Genomic DNA, 15,139 nt, shown 5'->3' with positions numbered 1-15,139 from the left:
TGGGAACTGTCTTTGGTAGGCAAATGCAGCTCTGCCCCCTGCCCCGACAGCAAAGGGCCACAGGCGTGTTTCCCAACCAAACAGCCTCTTTCACTGGCTAATTCCCCAGCTAGCCCAATTCCCACTTGACCTCAGGCTCAGCCCAGCTCCCACTCTGGTTCTCATGACTTGGTTTCTGCCTGGATTCTGGTTTTTGGAGTCTCCCTAGTAATCTTGGTTAAGGCCGTGTTTTCTGTCCAGTTGTTGCCACCTGACGTTCTGCCCGTGAATCTCACCTGAGGAGCTGGAGTCCTGTGGTCTATGGGTTGAGCTGCTTGCTGAACCCTCGTCACTGTGCTTCTCCCCAGTGGAACACCCCAGGACCTTGTCTCAGACTTCAGAAGCCAATTCCTAGTTCCAGGATACGGACGACTGCTGTGATGTCTTTTGGCTCTTGTGACCTGGCTGCAGGGTCAGGCCACCTCTCAGTGACTGCGAGGACACTTATCCATTCACCCTAATGGGTGCCTTTTAGTCTGAGTCCTGGCCCACCTTGATCACGCTCCTTTCTGCTTTAACAAGGTCAAGATGACAATATTCCAAAACCTCTCTCACCATCAGGATTGCCTCTCTTAGATCCAACACCTTTCCGGCACTCAACAACTGTTTACTGAGTACCTACTAAGTCCTTCTGTTCTCAGCCCTGGGGATAGATAGGTGAACGAAATAAAATCCTACTTTCATAAAGGTGACAGACACTAAACAAGAAATGAGATATATAAATGAGATTGTTTGACAGAGTGATAAGGACTTTAAGAGCAATAAAATGGGGTAAATGGACAGAAAGTGTGCGAGTTGGGGGAGGGCAACATATTGGAGTGCTTACAAGACGCATCTTTGAAGAGAAGACATCTGAGATGAAACCTAAGTGAAAGAAAGCAACCAGCCATGAGTGAAGGGAACCTCAAGCAGAGGAAACAGCTAACGCCAAGGCCCTGAGGCAGGAGTTAGTGAAAGTGAAAGTGTTAGTCGCTCAGTCATTTCTGACTTTGCAACTCCAAGGACTGTAGCCTGCCAGGCTACTCGGTCCATGGGATTCTCCAGGCAAGAATAGTGAAGTGGGTAGCCATTCCCTTCTCCAGGGGGATCTTCCCAACCCAGGGATCAAACCTGGGTCTCCTGCATTGCAGGTAGATTCTTTACTCTCTGAGTTACTTTGTGCATTTGAGGAACAGAAAGGAGGAGGGTGTGGTTGCCACTTTCACACTGGTTGGGCCTGAACTTAAAAGTCAGACTCTGAAAACTGTCCCCAGACATTTACCTTTTGGTCGCTCCAAGGCTCTGGGAGTTTTGCTGCCAAAAGCAGGCCCCCTCCGCTCCTACTTGCCTATAACCTCTGCAGCTCACCTGCCCCATCCTGGCCCTTCACACAGGATGACGTTGCTCTGGCTTGGAGACCTGGGGACAGTCAAGAAGTCCAGGGGCTCCCCACAGTGGCCCCAGGAATCCTGAGAAGCCCCAGGCTCCACCCAGTCTTCCAGCCCCAGAACTTTCTGCTGGCAGCAGCAGGCTGGCCTGGTGGTCCCCGGGTCTCCCACAGATTGAGCAAGAGGACGTGTGAATGGGCTGTTACCAGGATGCACCCAGAGGAAAGGGGACACAGGAATCCAGAGAATGGTGACACCCTTGTTGCTGTGAGGGTGATAAGGAGCAGGGGGCTTCAAGGGATGCAGGCTTCTCGTTCAGCCCCAGTGAGGCTCTGAAACAATTCATGACGGCCAGCATCTCCCCTCTACAGTTCCCCTTCATTTTCCAGGCCTGTACCCTTGAGTCTTCACCTGTGCTACAGAGACAGGACCTGGAGAAGTCACTGCCAACATTTCAATACTGACTGGATGTCAGGCGCTGTGCTGAAACACTTTATATTCTTTCACTAACACATTTAATGTTCCTTCAACCCTATGAGATAGGGGTAATACCTTCCATTTTACAGATAAGAATATGGGTGCTGACCTGTCCAAGGTAGTAATGTCTTACTTCATGTCTAGCCTCTTTCTATGATATTACACCATCTTTCAAGTCCCTTTCAAGCTCCAGGATTTCTCCCCTTGTGGGGATGGCAGGTTCCCTCCAGTCAGTACCCCAACCCAGGGAGGCTTGAACAGGAGGCCATTCAGTATCCAGGAGGCCAGAGAAGGACTTCCCTCTCTGAATGAGACACCCCTGACCAGATCCTCCAGGAAACCTGAGTGCTAGACAGAAGCATCAGCTCTGGGCCAAAGGAGTCCCTAAGATGCCCTTGGCTTGGACAGTAGCTGGGAACCACACAGATGGCCAGACTCTGCAGCTCAGCCTTTGGGTCTGTAGAATCTTGTCACTGGGACCCCCAGGACCACCCCCCCACCAATATCTGAGCATGTGCTCAGCTCCTGACTCAGCCTGAAGACGGGCTCTGGCTCTGGCTGAGCTCAATGTGACTGAGAACTCTGTCAAGAAGACCTTTCAGTCAGAGAGATAGAAGCTGCTCTAAGCACCGCCATCTGGAGCCGTGCTGGGGAAGAGACCTGGCCCCAAGTGTAGCTGCCTGCAGCCCACCCTGCCCGAGTGCAGAGTGGGGATGGAGAGCTTGGAGACAAGCTGAGAGCTCCCTGGGAAGCAAGGTGCAGCTTCTCCTGTCACTGTGAGTGGCAAATGCAGTGGCTATTCTCTGATCACATCTGGCGGTATAGGGACATTCCTGTTGGTCCAGTGGCTAAGACTCCACGCTCCCAATGCAGGGGGCCCAGGTTCAATCCCTGGTCAGGGGATTTGAGCCCACATGCCACAACTAAGGGTTTGAACTCCACGACTAACAGATCCTGCGTGCTGCAACAAAGATTGAAGACCCCACGTACAGTAACTGACTTGGCGTAGTCAAATAAATAAATATTAAAAAAATCCCTCAGAGGGGACAGAGTTGCTACCTTAACTTTAGAGACCACCCTCCACATTCCTTCAGTGGGAGGGGCCTTGCTCCCTCAGGAAGGGCTGGTCCAGGCCCCAGTGCTTTACACCTACTTCTGACTCCATGACTGCTCATGGCCCTATGGGCTGTTGCTACAGTAGCAGGACTGAGATGGGAACACCAGAGATTGCCCTGGATTAGTAGGTCCCCAGTGCTGGTTCAGAGCTGACTGCATGAAATCCCTTGGCAACATGTTACAGTATGGATTCCTGGGACACCAGCCTAGACATTCTGATGTATTAGATCTGGGGGTCACATCCAGGAATTTTTTTTTAAATATGCACAGTTGAATGTGCACAGTTGAATGTGCCTCCAGATCTCTGTGTCTCTCTCCCCCTCCACCCCTGCAGGCATCCTGATAAATCCTAAAGTCTACAACTACCTTTCCTGGGCCATGCCTTCAAAATCAGTGATCTAGGTCACCACAGAATCCAGCCTGGTGAGATGGATCCTTTCCTAGGATAAATGAAACTGTTCCAGACATAGTAAATGTCCTTGGGCTGTCCGTCTGAAATAGAAGACAAGAGCCTCTTAACCATGAGGGGAAAGTGAAGAACTAATTTGGAGCATTAACAGCTCAACACTACGAGGACCACTCTGGAATCAAGACTGATAATTCAATAGAGATCGCATGTCTGCTGTGTGCCCTCTGCTGGTAAAAGTAGTGAAGGCTGCAAAGTGTTCGCTGTGCTCTGCTTAGTTGCTCAGTCATGTCCAGCTCTTTGCAACCCCATGGATTGTACCCTGCCGGGCTCCCCTGTCCATGGGATTCTCCAGGCAAGAATACTGGAGTGGGTTGCTATGCCCTCCTTCAGGGAATCTTTCCAACCCAGAGATCAAACCCAGGTCCCCCAAATTGCAGGCAGATTCTTTAATGTCTGATGGGTGCTGACCATGTCCTGGTGTGGAAGCCCATACAGAAGGAGTGAATCCTGGTCCCAGTGTGGGCACTTAGACACCTGGAACTAGAAAGGCTACTAACTCAAAAAAAGTTTGAGGTGTAATAATGATACATAAAAACTGAACATATTGACTTTATATAATTTGATGAGTTTGGACATATGCACATACACAGTGAAACCATCATCACAATCAAGGTAATATACATATCCATCACTTTTTTTATTTCGAACTAACCTTCCCTCGTAGCTAAGTCAGTAAAGAATCTGCCTGCAATGCAGGAGACCCGGGTTCGATTCTTGGGTCTGGAAGATCCCCTGAAGAAGACAATGGCAACTCATTCTAGTATTCTTGCCTGGAGAATCCCATGGACAGAGGAGCCTAGCAGGTTACAGTCCGTGGGGTCCCAAGAGTCAGACACAACTTGGTGATTAAACCACCACCACTACCATCAGTTTTTGTGTCAAGAATACTTCCTCCGGTACTTTAAATTTGTAAAGAGGATCAATTCAGTTCAGTTCAGTCACTCAGTCATATCCGACTCTTTGTGACCCCATGGACTGCAGCACACTAGGCTTCCCTGTCCATCACCAACTCCCAGAGTTTACTCAAACTTATGTCTGTTGAGTCAGTAATACCACCCAACAATCTCATCCTCTGTTTTCCCCTTCTCCTCCTACCTTCAGTCTTTCCCAGCATCAGGGTCTTATCCAGTGAGTTGGCTCTTCCCAACAGGTGGCCAAAGTATTGGAGCTTCAACTTCAGCATCAGTCCTTCCAATGAATATTCAAGACCGATTCCCTTTAAGATTGACTGATTTGATCTCCTTGCAGTCCAAGGGACTCTCAAGAATCTTCTCCAACACCACAGTTCAAAAGCACCACAGTAAAGAGGGTAGATCTCATGTTAAGGGTTACTCTTAGAAGTAAGCTACCTTCACTAAGTCACTGGGCTGAACTCTCCTAAAGGAAATTTGTGATCCCTGGAGAACTCTCAGTCTGGCGGCAAGGAGGGAGGGGAGACATTGAGAAGCATTTCACCCGTCCAGGGAGATAGATATTGAATCTAGGTAGGTAAGTAACCCTGGAAACCTGAAGAGAGAGCCCTGGGGGTACAGAGAGAATCCCCTAAGCCATGACACAGTTGAAATAGACACAAATGGACCTCATGACCTGAGCTGACTCTGGTTGGTACTTAATCTCTTCTCCAGCAATAAGTATTGTGACCCGCTACATTTAAAGTATCAGAGGAAGCATCAGATAAAACTGTGGATAAGAAACCTGGCTTATCTGATCCTTACCCACCAATCCCAGGTGGAAACCCTGACGCTCCAGATAAAGGGGAATTATCCAGGTATTGGGGCTTCCCAGGTGACACTAGCGGTAAAGAACCTGCCAATGCAGGAGATATAACAGAAGCAGGTTTGATCTCTAGGTTGGGAAGATCCCCTGGAGGAGGGCATGGCAACCCACTCCAGTATTCTTGCCTGGAGAATCCCGTGGACAGAGGAGCCTGACAGGCTACAGTCCATAGTGTCCCACAGAGTTGAGCATGACCAAAGCAACTTAGCAGGCACACATGCACCCAGGTATGTCGGTCCTTCCTATCCTTCAAGGGAGATTATTCCATGGGAAGGATGATGTCAAATCTCACCCAGTTTTCAAACTCTCTACCTCCAACTCAAATAACGACAATTATTAATGGCAGCTAAACTTTATGGTCTACTTTGCACTGCTAAAGTACTCGGTTATGTGCTTAACATGGACTATCATGCTTGATTCTCACAGTAACCTCTGAGGCATGGAATGATCAAAGTCACTTGCCAGGCTCACATCGCTGCCCAGTGTCAGAGCAGGGGTGACCCAAGTCTAACTGCAGAGCCAGAACCACATCGCTAACTTCTCTTGTCTCTGTTTCTCTCAAGCCTGGAAGGAAGCTGTGCTCCTGGGCCTGAGACGAAGGGCTCTACTCCTGTTGCATCCAGGACAGAGTAGTAGATTAGTTGGGAGTCGATCCTATATGCCAGGGCTTGACCTGGTGATATCACTCCTGGCACAGGGCCAAGTCCAAAACTCAAGGGTAGGGACTGAGCAGATACCTGAGGATCAAATGGTCCTCCTAGGAGGAGAGGGAGGGCAGGAGGATGGAAAGTCTAGACATGGGCTGGTTCTAACAGTTGGAACTTTAAAAAGTAGTTGTTTTAGAAGGGCTTCTAATACCATTTGAGAGATGGGAAGAAAGGACTTTTAAGAACCTTTCCAGTTCTCCATTTGTATGAACAACCCTGAGAATAGTGTGATTGCGCACTAGCTTTTTTCAATGACCGTGTGCGTTTTAAGCCAGTTGTGAAGATGGTCAAGTTTTAGGCTTTTGGAAAAGAGTTGCTTCCTTGACTGCAGATCAGAAGTAAGCTTCAGAATTGTGCAGATCTTCCACTAAAGAAAATGCAACATGACATTGTAAAACAATTTCCTGCCAATTAAAAAGTAAATTAAAAAAATTGCTTTTGTGCATGACAGTGAGACAACAAAAAAAGAAAATATTCAGATTTGACCAAAGCCGAACAGAGAGGATGATTCCATTTTGTTTTCAGAATGACAAGTGACCTCAGTTTGTTTCTCTGTAAAATGGTGTTGAAAATCATCTTTACAGGCTTTTTGAAGATTCAAATAACATGTGAAATGTACTTTATGGGTAAACATTTGTATATTATGCTTTATTCAATTCCCCTAATATCAAGGGCTTTAAGGAAGAAAAAATGGAAGACTTCAGGTTCTTCCAGATTTTTCAGTTTTTAAAATAAAGCATGGATAGGACTTGCCTGGTGGTCCAGTGGTTAAGATTCTGTGCTTCCACTGCAGGGGACATGGGTTCGAGCTCTGGTATGGGAATTAGATCCCATAGGCATGGCCAAAAGATTAAAAAACAAAGCAAAAAAAAAAAAAACAACATCATAGAAAAATAACAAAAAATAAAGCAGCATTATATATATTTTTCTTTTAAATTATTCGGAGTTGAGGTAATTTAACCACAAAGTCACTTGAAAGTTACTGAGATAACTAAATCAACTTTTAAAATCACTTCAAACTGTGGCATTTGGGATGAATCAATAAATAGACAACTGATTAAGTGGCCTAATTTTCTAAGCTTGAGATATTTACTGATTTACTCAAGGACACTTAAGATACTGAAGATTTGCTAGGTAGAAATGCTCCTTTCTATTCCCAACATTTTTATCAAGAAAAAGAACCTTGTACAACTTTAAGCATTCTTTCTGTTCTATGTTCAGTTCAGCTCAGTTCAGTTCACTCAGTCGTGTCCGACTCTTTGCAACCCCATGAACTGCAGCACGCCAGGTCTCCCTGTCCATCACCAACTCCGGGAGTTTATTCAAACTCATGTCCATTGAGTCGGTGATGCCATCCAACCATCTCATCCTCTGTTGCCCCCTTCTCTTCCTGCCTTCAATCTTTCCCAGCATCAGGGTCTTTTCAAATGAGTCAGCTCTTTGCATCAAGTGTCCAAGGTATTGGAGTTTCAGCTTCAACATCAGTCCCTCCAATAAACACTCAGGACTGATATCCTTTAGGATGGACTGGTTGACTCTCCTTGCAGTCCAAGGGACTCTCAAAAATCTTCTCCAAGACCACAGTTCAAAAGCATCAATTCTTCAGTGCTCAGCTTTCTTTATGGTCCAACTCTCACATCCATACATGACTACTGGAAAAACCGTATTCTTGACTGGACGAACTTTTGTTGGAAAGATAAGGTCTCTGCTTTTTAATATGCTGTCTAGACTGGTCATCACTTTCCTTCCAAGGAGTAAGCGTCTTTTAATTTCGTGGCTGTGGTCACCATCTGCAGTGATTTTGGAGCTCGAAAAAATAAAGTCTGCCACTGTTTCCACTGTTTCCCCAACTATTTGCCATGAAGTGGTGGGACCAGATGCCATGATCTTAGTTTTCTGAATGTTGAGCTTTAAGCCAACTTTTTCACTCTCCTCTTTCACTTTCATCAAGAGGCTCTTTAGTTCCTCCTCACTTTCTGCCATAGGGGTGGTGTCATCTGCATATCTGAGGTTATTGATATTTCTCCCGGCAATCTTGATTCCAGCTTGTGCTTCATCCAACCCAGCGTTTCTCATGATGTACTCTGCATGTAAGTTAAATAAGCAGGGTGACAACATATAGCCTTGACATACTCCTTTTCCTATTTGAAACCATTCTGTTGTTCCATGTCCAGATAGATACACTGGAGGAAATGGAGGGCAGGAAAGGAGGAGATAAGGGGCAAACAGAGCTGTTCCCAGATCTACTGAAAATATCCCTAACTTCTGAGAAAAGCAGGGACTTTTTAATCATTTCAAAGCTTTACTAAAGGAAAGGCTGAATCTGCCTGCAATGCAGGAGACCCGGGTTCGATTCCTGGGTCAGGAAGATCCCCTGGAGAAGGAAATGGCAACCCACTCTAGTATTCTTGCCTGGAGAATCCCATGGACAGAAGAGCCTGGCAGGCTACAGTCCATGGGGTCACGAGAGTCAGATATGACTTAGTGACTAAACTACCAAAGGAAAGGCTACTTTACTGCTGGTATTTACAATGACACATTTTCCATAAAATTACTAGTATTAGATAAGCAGCCGAGATCCCTGGAAATGAATTCCTGGTAATAATCATTTAAAAGTTCTCTGTAAACATGGAATTCTTTTGGCATAAAAGAAATGTTTTCCTCCAAAGCAGATTGGATTCTGCACTCATTTTTTTTTTTTTTTAATATTATTTTATTAGTTGGAGGCCAATCACTTCACAACATTTCAGTGGGTTTTGTCATACATTGACATGAATCAGCCATAGAGTTACACGTATTCCCCATCCCGATCCCCCCTCCCACCTCCCTCTCCACCCGACTCCTCAGGGTCCTCCCAGTGCACCAGGCCTGAGCACTTGACTCATGCATCCCACCTGGGCTGGTGGTCTGTTTCACCATAGATAATATACATGCTGTTCTTTCAAAACATCCCACCCTCACGTTCTCCCCCAGAGTTCAAAAGTCTGTTCTGTACTTCTGTGTCTCTTTTTCTGTTTTGCATATAGGGTTATCGCTACCATCTATCTAAATTCCGTATATATGTGTTAGTATACTGTAATGTTCTTTATCTTTCTGGCTTACTTCACTCTGTATAATGGGCTCCAGTTTCATCCATCTCATTAGAACTGATTCAAATGAATTCTTTTTAACGGCTGAATAATATTCCATAGTGTATATGTACCACAGCTTCCTTATCCATTCATCTGCTGATGGGCATCTGGGTTGCTTCCATGTCCTGGCTATTATAAACAGTGCTGCGATGAACATTGGGGTGCACGTGTCTCTTTCAGATCTGGATTCCTCAGTTGCACTCATTTTTTTAATGAGTCGGTGTCTTATCATTGTCTTGACAGGAAAAGCCAGAACTACCCTCATTTCTGACATTAGAGAATTATAGCATGTGTAACTGAAGTTCTGTGATAAGATGTTATCCACCTCACAGTTTGGAGGAATGTATCGCCTGAGCTGGGAACTATAAGCCAAAGTTACAGATCACCACAGCGCTGATGGATTGCTTCTAAAGCTGTCAATGAGAAGATTCCACTGGTGTGTATTCCCACGGTCTCCTTCTAGCAGTAGTAATCGAGTAACAGCAATGGGAGCAGTCATGGCAGGGGCAGCAGCAGGAACAGCACTCACATTCACGGTACTAGGGTAAGCAGCTGCATTTATTGAGGGCCTACTGTTTTCCAGGGCAGTGCCAAATTATTTATTTCTATATATGCCTCGCATATGTGCATGCGCGCGCGCGCGCACACACACACACACACACACACACACACACACACACCTTTCACTGATGAGGAAGCTGAGGCATGACAAGTTTAGGTAACTCACTGGAGGCCACACAGCTGGCTAGGTTCAAACCCCTGATTTAAATCTATGACTATCTTATTGCAAGGCTGAACTCCCTTCACACCACCATATAATCCAGTGGTATGGAAAAATAGATATTTTTCAGTATGAAGGATTAAAAACAGTAGGCTCTCCAAGTTGGTTGATGCAAGCAAGATTTTCCAGGTGGTCGAATACCAAAGAGACAGACGTGAGGTCGTAGAATGATCTCAAAATCAGAGAATTGAGGTGTGTGAGTATGAGTATGAGGAGAACCATGGTGTTATCAAGTACAAGACAGTTTAATTTAGGGGAAATGCCCTAATACTATTTATAAAAGATAATTATGACCCAGATCTAGGAGTGTTCATACATGTTCCCTAAAAATAGAAGTCTGGTGAGTTTGAGACACCAAAAGCTAATGGTACCTTCAGTACTGTATGCTTCAACAGTGATTCTCGAGAAAGAATCATTGGGTAGTAGGTTAGGGAAAAAAAGGTACTAGGTTAGGAAAAGGTACTAGGTACTAGATTAGAAAAAGAAAATTGACCAAAATGATTTGTAAAAGTGGTGTTGGAAGGTGGAAGTGAAAAATAGGGGGGAAGACTAGGGCCGTTCAATCTGAATAAAAGGTAGAAATAAAATCAGGAAGGGTCATAATAGACTAACAATAATAGTAACAATGATGACTTACATTCCTGGATGCCAATCACTACTCTAAGTGCTATATACACATATTAACTCATTTAATTCCCTTAACTCTAGGAGTAGGTAGTGTTACTTGCATTTTACAAATGAGGAAACTGAAGCACAGAGCCCAAAGTCAAAAATCTAGTCATTGGCTGGGCAGAATCTAGGCAGTCTGCTGCAGGCCCTGGGCTCTTAGCCACCCCACCAAACTGCCCTTTTAAGGTACAGGGAGGCTTTACTGTGGAGTTCAGGATTGAAGCTCATAATCTTAGTATCAAGGAAAATCTCTTGAAGCTGTTTACATAGGAAGTAAACTTTACAGAACAAGAAACTCAACAGATAAAAATCAGCTGAAGATAGTAATAGTTTCAAGAACACACTTTCTGAATTCACTTTCTTCTAAGAACAAATTACATATAGGTATAACCAAAATAGAATAATAAAATCCAAGAACTTCAGAACAATTTACTACCCACATTTTACAAATAGTGCATCTGAGGTCAGGGATACAGCCATTTCCCTGGTGTCCTCACATCACTAGCCACTCCTCAGTCTCCTCCGCTGATTCCATCTCATCTCTCTGCTTTATATGTGGACCTTGTCCGTTCTCTACCTCTACTGTGTCCCTTGGAGATCTCACTCTTGTGACTTGAAAGATTTAAATGTTACTGATAGCCTGGACCTGTCCCCTAAACTCCAAGCTCACACATGAGAATGTCCATGACATCCCCAATTGGATATTTAATGGGCATCTCAAATTCAAACATGCCCCACATCAAAGTCCCTACCTTCTCTCCCACATCTGCTTCTTTTCCATTTCAGTTAATGCCTTTTCCATTTCAGTTAATATCAACATCCTCTTCCCAGTTGCTTAGGATACTGATTGTGCTGTTCCCCAAACACTTTTTCTCTCATATTTCACATCCAAAAACTATCAACGAATTCTATTGGCTCAACTTTCACGATCTAGCCCTAATTGAACCACTTATAAACCTGCACCTAAACCAATCCCTGTTATCTCCCACCTGGATTATTACAATAGCTTCCAAGCTGATCTCCCTGATTCTGCCCTTGGTCCCCCGTGTCCTATTCTCAAGTCAGCAGTAGAGTGATCTTGTGGACTGTACTTAAGAATTTTTTTTTTCATTGAGGTATAAAACACTTCTGTATTCATCTGGAAAGGTTGTGGGAAAGGGGAAGCCCTCCTACGCTGTTGGTAGGAATGTGAACTAACAACCAGTATGGAGATACCTTAAAAAACTAAAAATAGAGTTACCATATGATCTAGTAATCCCACTCCAGGGCATATATCTGGAGAAAAGTCTAACTCAAAATGATACATTGACCCCAAATTTCAGGACTGATTTCCTTTAGGACTGACTGATCTCCTTTATATCCAAGGGACTCTCAAGAGTCTTCTCCAACACCACAGTTCAAAAGCATCAATTCTTCGGCACTCTTTTCGGCACATCAATTCTTTCGGCTTTCTTTATGATCCAACTCTCACATGACTACTGGAAAAACCATAGCTTTGACTATATGGACATTTGTTGGCAAAGTAATGTTTCTGCTTTTTAATATGCTAAGTTTGTCATAGCTTTTCTCCCAAGAAGCAAGTGTCTTTAAATTTCATGGCTGCAGTCCCCATCTGCATTGATTTTGGAGTACAGAAAATAAAGTCTGTCACTGTTTCTATTGTTTCCCCATCTATTTGCCATGAAGTGATGAGACCGGATGCCATGATCTTAGTTTTCTGAATGCTGAGTTTTAAGTCAACTTTTTCATACTTTTTAATAAAAAACAACAAAAAACAAAACATTCCTTTGTTCAAAATCCACTGATGGCTTCCTACCCCAGAATGAAAATCCAGTCTTCACAATTGCCTGTAAGGCTCTATAGTGCAAGGTCCACATCACCTCTCGGACCCCATTTCCTACTACTGTTCTCCCTCCCCTCAACTCTACTGCAGCCCCATCAGTCTTGCTGCTCTTCCTTGAGCCAGGCATGATCCCGCTTCAGGGCCCTTCTTTTTCTTCCTCTCATCATTATGCTAGCTATTATGTTTTTTACTAGGTATACGTTAGGTTAAGGAGGTTTCCTTCATATTCCTAGTTTGCTAATTTTTTTTCTTTAGAAGATTCACGTACTGTAGAATTAACCATTCTAAAGTGAACAATTCAGTGGCATTCAGTACACTGACAATGTTGTGCAATCCTCATCTCTATCTAGTGCCTGAACTAGAAAACCCTGAACTAGAAAACCCTGAAAAGAAAACCCTGTAACCATTGAGCAGTTCCTCCCGCTTCCCTCCTCCTCATAGTTCCTGGAAAACACCAATCTGCTTTCCATCTCTGGATTTACCTCTACTGTATGTATTTCATATAATTACATAATGTGACCTTCTATGATTTTTTTTACTTAGCATCATATGTTTTAATGTAGCATGTGTCATTACTTCATTCCTTTTTATGGCTAGATAATAGTCCATTGTATGAATATAGAAGGGCTTCCCTCACAGCTCAGTTGATAAAGAATCTGCCTGCAGTGCAGACCTGGGTTCGAGTCCTGGGTCAGGAAGCCCCCCTGGAAAAGGAAATGGCAATCCACTCCAATATTCTTGCCTGGAGAATCCCATGGACAGAGAAGCCTGGTAGGCTACAGTCCATAGGGTTGAAGAGTTGGACAGAACTTATCGACTAAACCACCACCATGAATATATTATTAGAATTTATCCTTTCATCTGATGACATTTGGTTGGCTTCCCTCTTGGGGCTATTGTGAATAGTACTATGAACATGCATGTACGACTGAGTCACTGCTTGAGTCTTTTGGGTATACACCTAGGAGCGGAATTACTAGGTTGTATGGTAATTCTGTTTAGCTTTTTGAGCAACCACCAAACTGTTTTCCACAGTGCTCAAACCATTTTGCATTACATGAGCAATGAGTGAGGATTCCAGTTTCCCCTTTGCTGTCCTCTCTCTGGAATGCTCTTCTGAGAGATGCCCAAGTGGCTCACTTCCTCACCTCCACGTCTTTAACTCAGTTGTCACCCTGTCACGGAAGCCTATCTGGGCCACCAATTTAAAATTGCAACTTCCCAACTATTAATCCCAGAGAAGGCAATGACACCCCACTCCAGTACTCTTGCCTGGAAAATCGCATGGATGGAAGAGCCTGGTAGGCTGCAGTTCATGGGGTCGCTAGGAGTCGGACACAACTGAATGACTTCACTTTCACTTTTCACTTTCATGCATTGGAGAAGGAAATGGCAACCCACTCCGGTGTTCTCGCCTGGAGAATCCCAGGGACGGGGGAGCCTGGTGGGCTGCCTTCTACGGGGTCGCATAGAGTTGGACACGACTGAAGCTACTTAGCAGCAGCAGCAACTACTAATCCATACTATCCTCCCGTTCTTTTCTCAATAGTATTGTTCAGTATCTAACACAACATATACTTCCCTTATTTTCTGTTGCGTCTTCCAACACTGAAAAATAAACTCCACAGGGGCAGAGATCTCAGTCTATTTTACCAGCATCTAGAATAGTGTCAGGCACACAGTAAGTGCTCAGTAAACATTTGCTAAACCAATAATGAGGCCCAAAGAGGTGTTTTGACAAAGTTTGAGGAAACAGAATAAGAAACTCAAGTCTTTGTAGTTGAGTTTATTTTTCTAGTAATAGTGAAAAATTGAAACTGAGTCAATTACACCTTTTTTTCAGCTGTAACCAAGAAACACTCATGTGTGAGATGGCTATTTCTGAATCAGGTGAAAGAATTATTGAGAATAGCCTGAAAGTAAAGGCAAGAGACTGTCAAGCTAAAACTCATTAGCATCAATTAAAACCCAACTGACTATAATAAACAAGCTTAGTACTGACTGAGATGTTTTAAATGAAGTAAAAAAATGATGCCAAAGGACACAGAATTTTAAGGGCATTATACTTTAAGAAAATGAACTTAATATATGTCTTAATAGAATTCTATGGAAGAACACAAAGATGCACCCCTGAATAAAACAATTACTATAGCAAGAATGTGGTTTTCCTATTTGTGAACTATGACAGAGGCAGAGAAAATCTATATAAAAAGAGAACCTACATTAAAACCATGTTATTCCTGGGCAAAAGTTTAAAACTTGGTGTAATTAACTTATAAATTATGCACTTGAAAATAAACTGGCAAATTTTATGTTATATAATTTTACCACGATTTTCAAAAAGTAAAAAATGGGTATAAAGATGGTAAATGAAACATATCTTAAGATACAAATATGGAACTAAAGACTAGAATATTACCAAGTTCACCCAGAAACAAGCAACTTTTGGAAATTTTGGAAAGCCATTTACAGCAGAAATCAGTCTGGAAAATTAAAAATAGTAAGTTCAAGTCTTTTGATTATGAGTTACAAGGAGCAGACTACATAACAAGTGATCACTGAAATTGACTTTCAAAATGTTTCTGCTATAGATTGTGTATTTGTGTCCCCCTTTTCCCAGCCAAACTCATATGTTGAAATCTAATCTCCAGTTGTGATGGTATTGGAGGTGGGGCCTCATTAGGTAATTAGGTCTAGAGGGTAGAGCCTACGTGATCAGATTAATGCCCTTGTAATAGAGGCCCCAGAGAACTCTTGTCCTTCC

The sequence above is a fragment of the Muntiacus reevesi genome, chromosome X, assembly GCF_963930625.1.
Source record: "Muntiacus reevesi chromosome X, mMunRee1.1, whole genome shotgun sequence".
Lineage (NCBI taxonomy): Eukaryota > Metazoa > Chordata > Mammalia > Artiodactyla > Cervidae > Muntiacus > Muntiacus reevesi.
The sequence above is the reverse complement of the archived record's forward strand: the minus strand, read 5'-3'. Positions refer to the sequence as shown.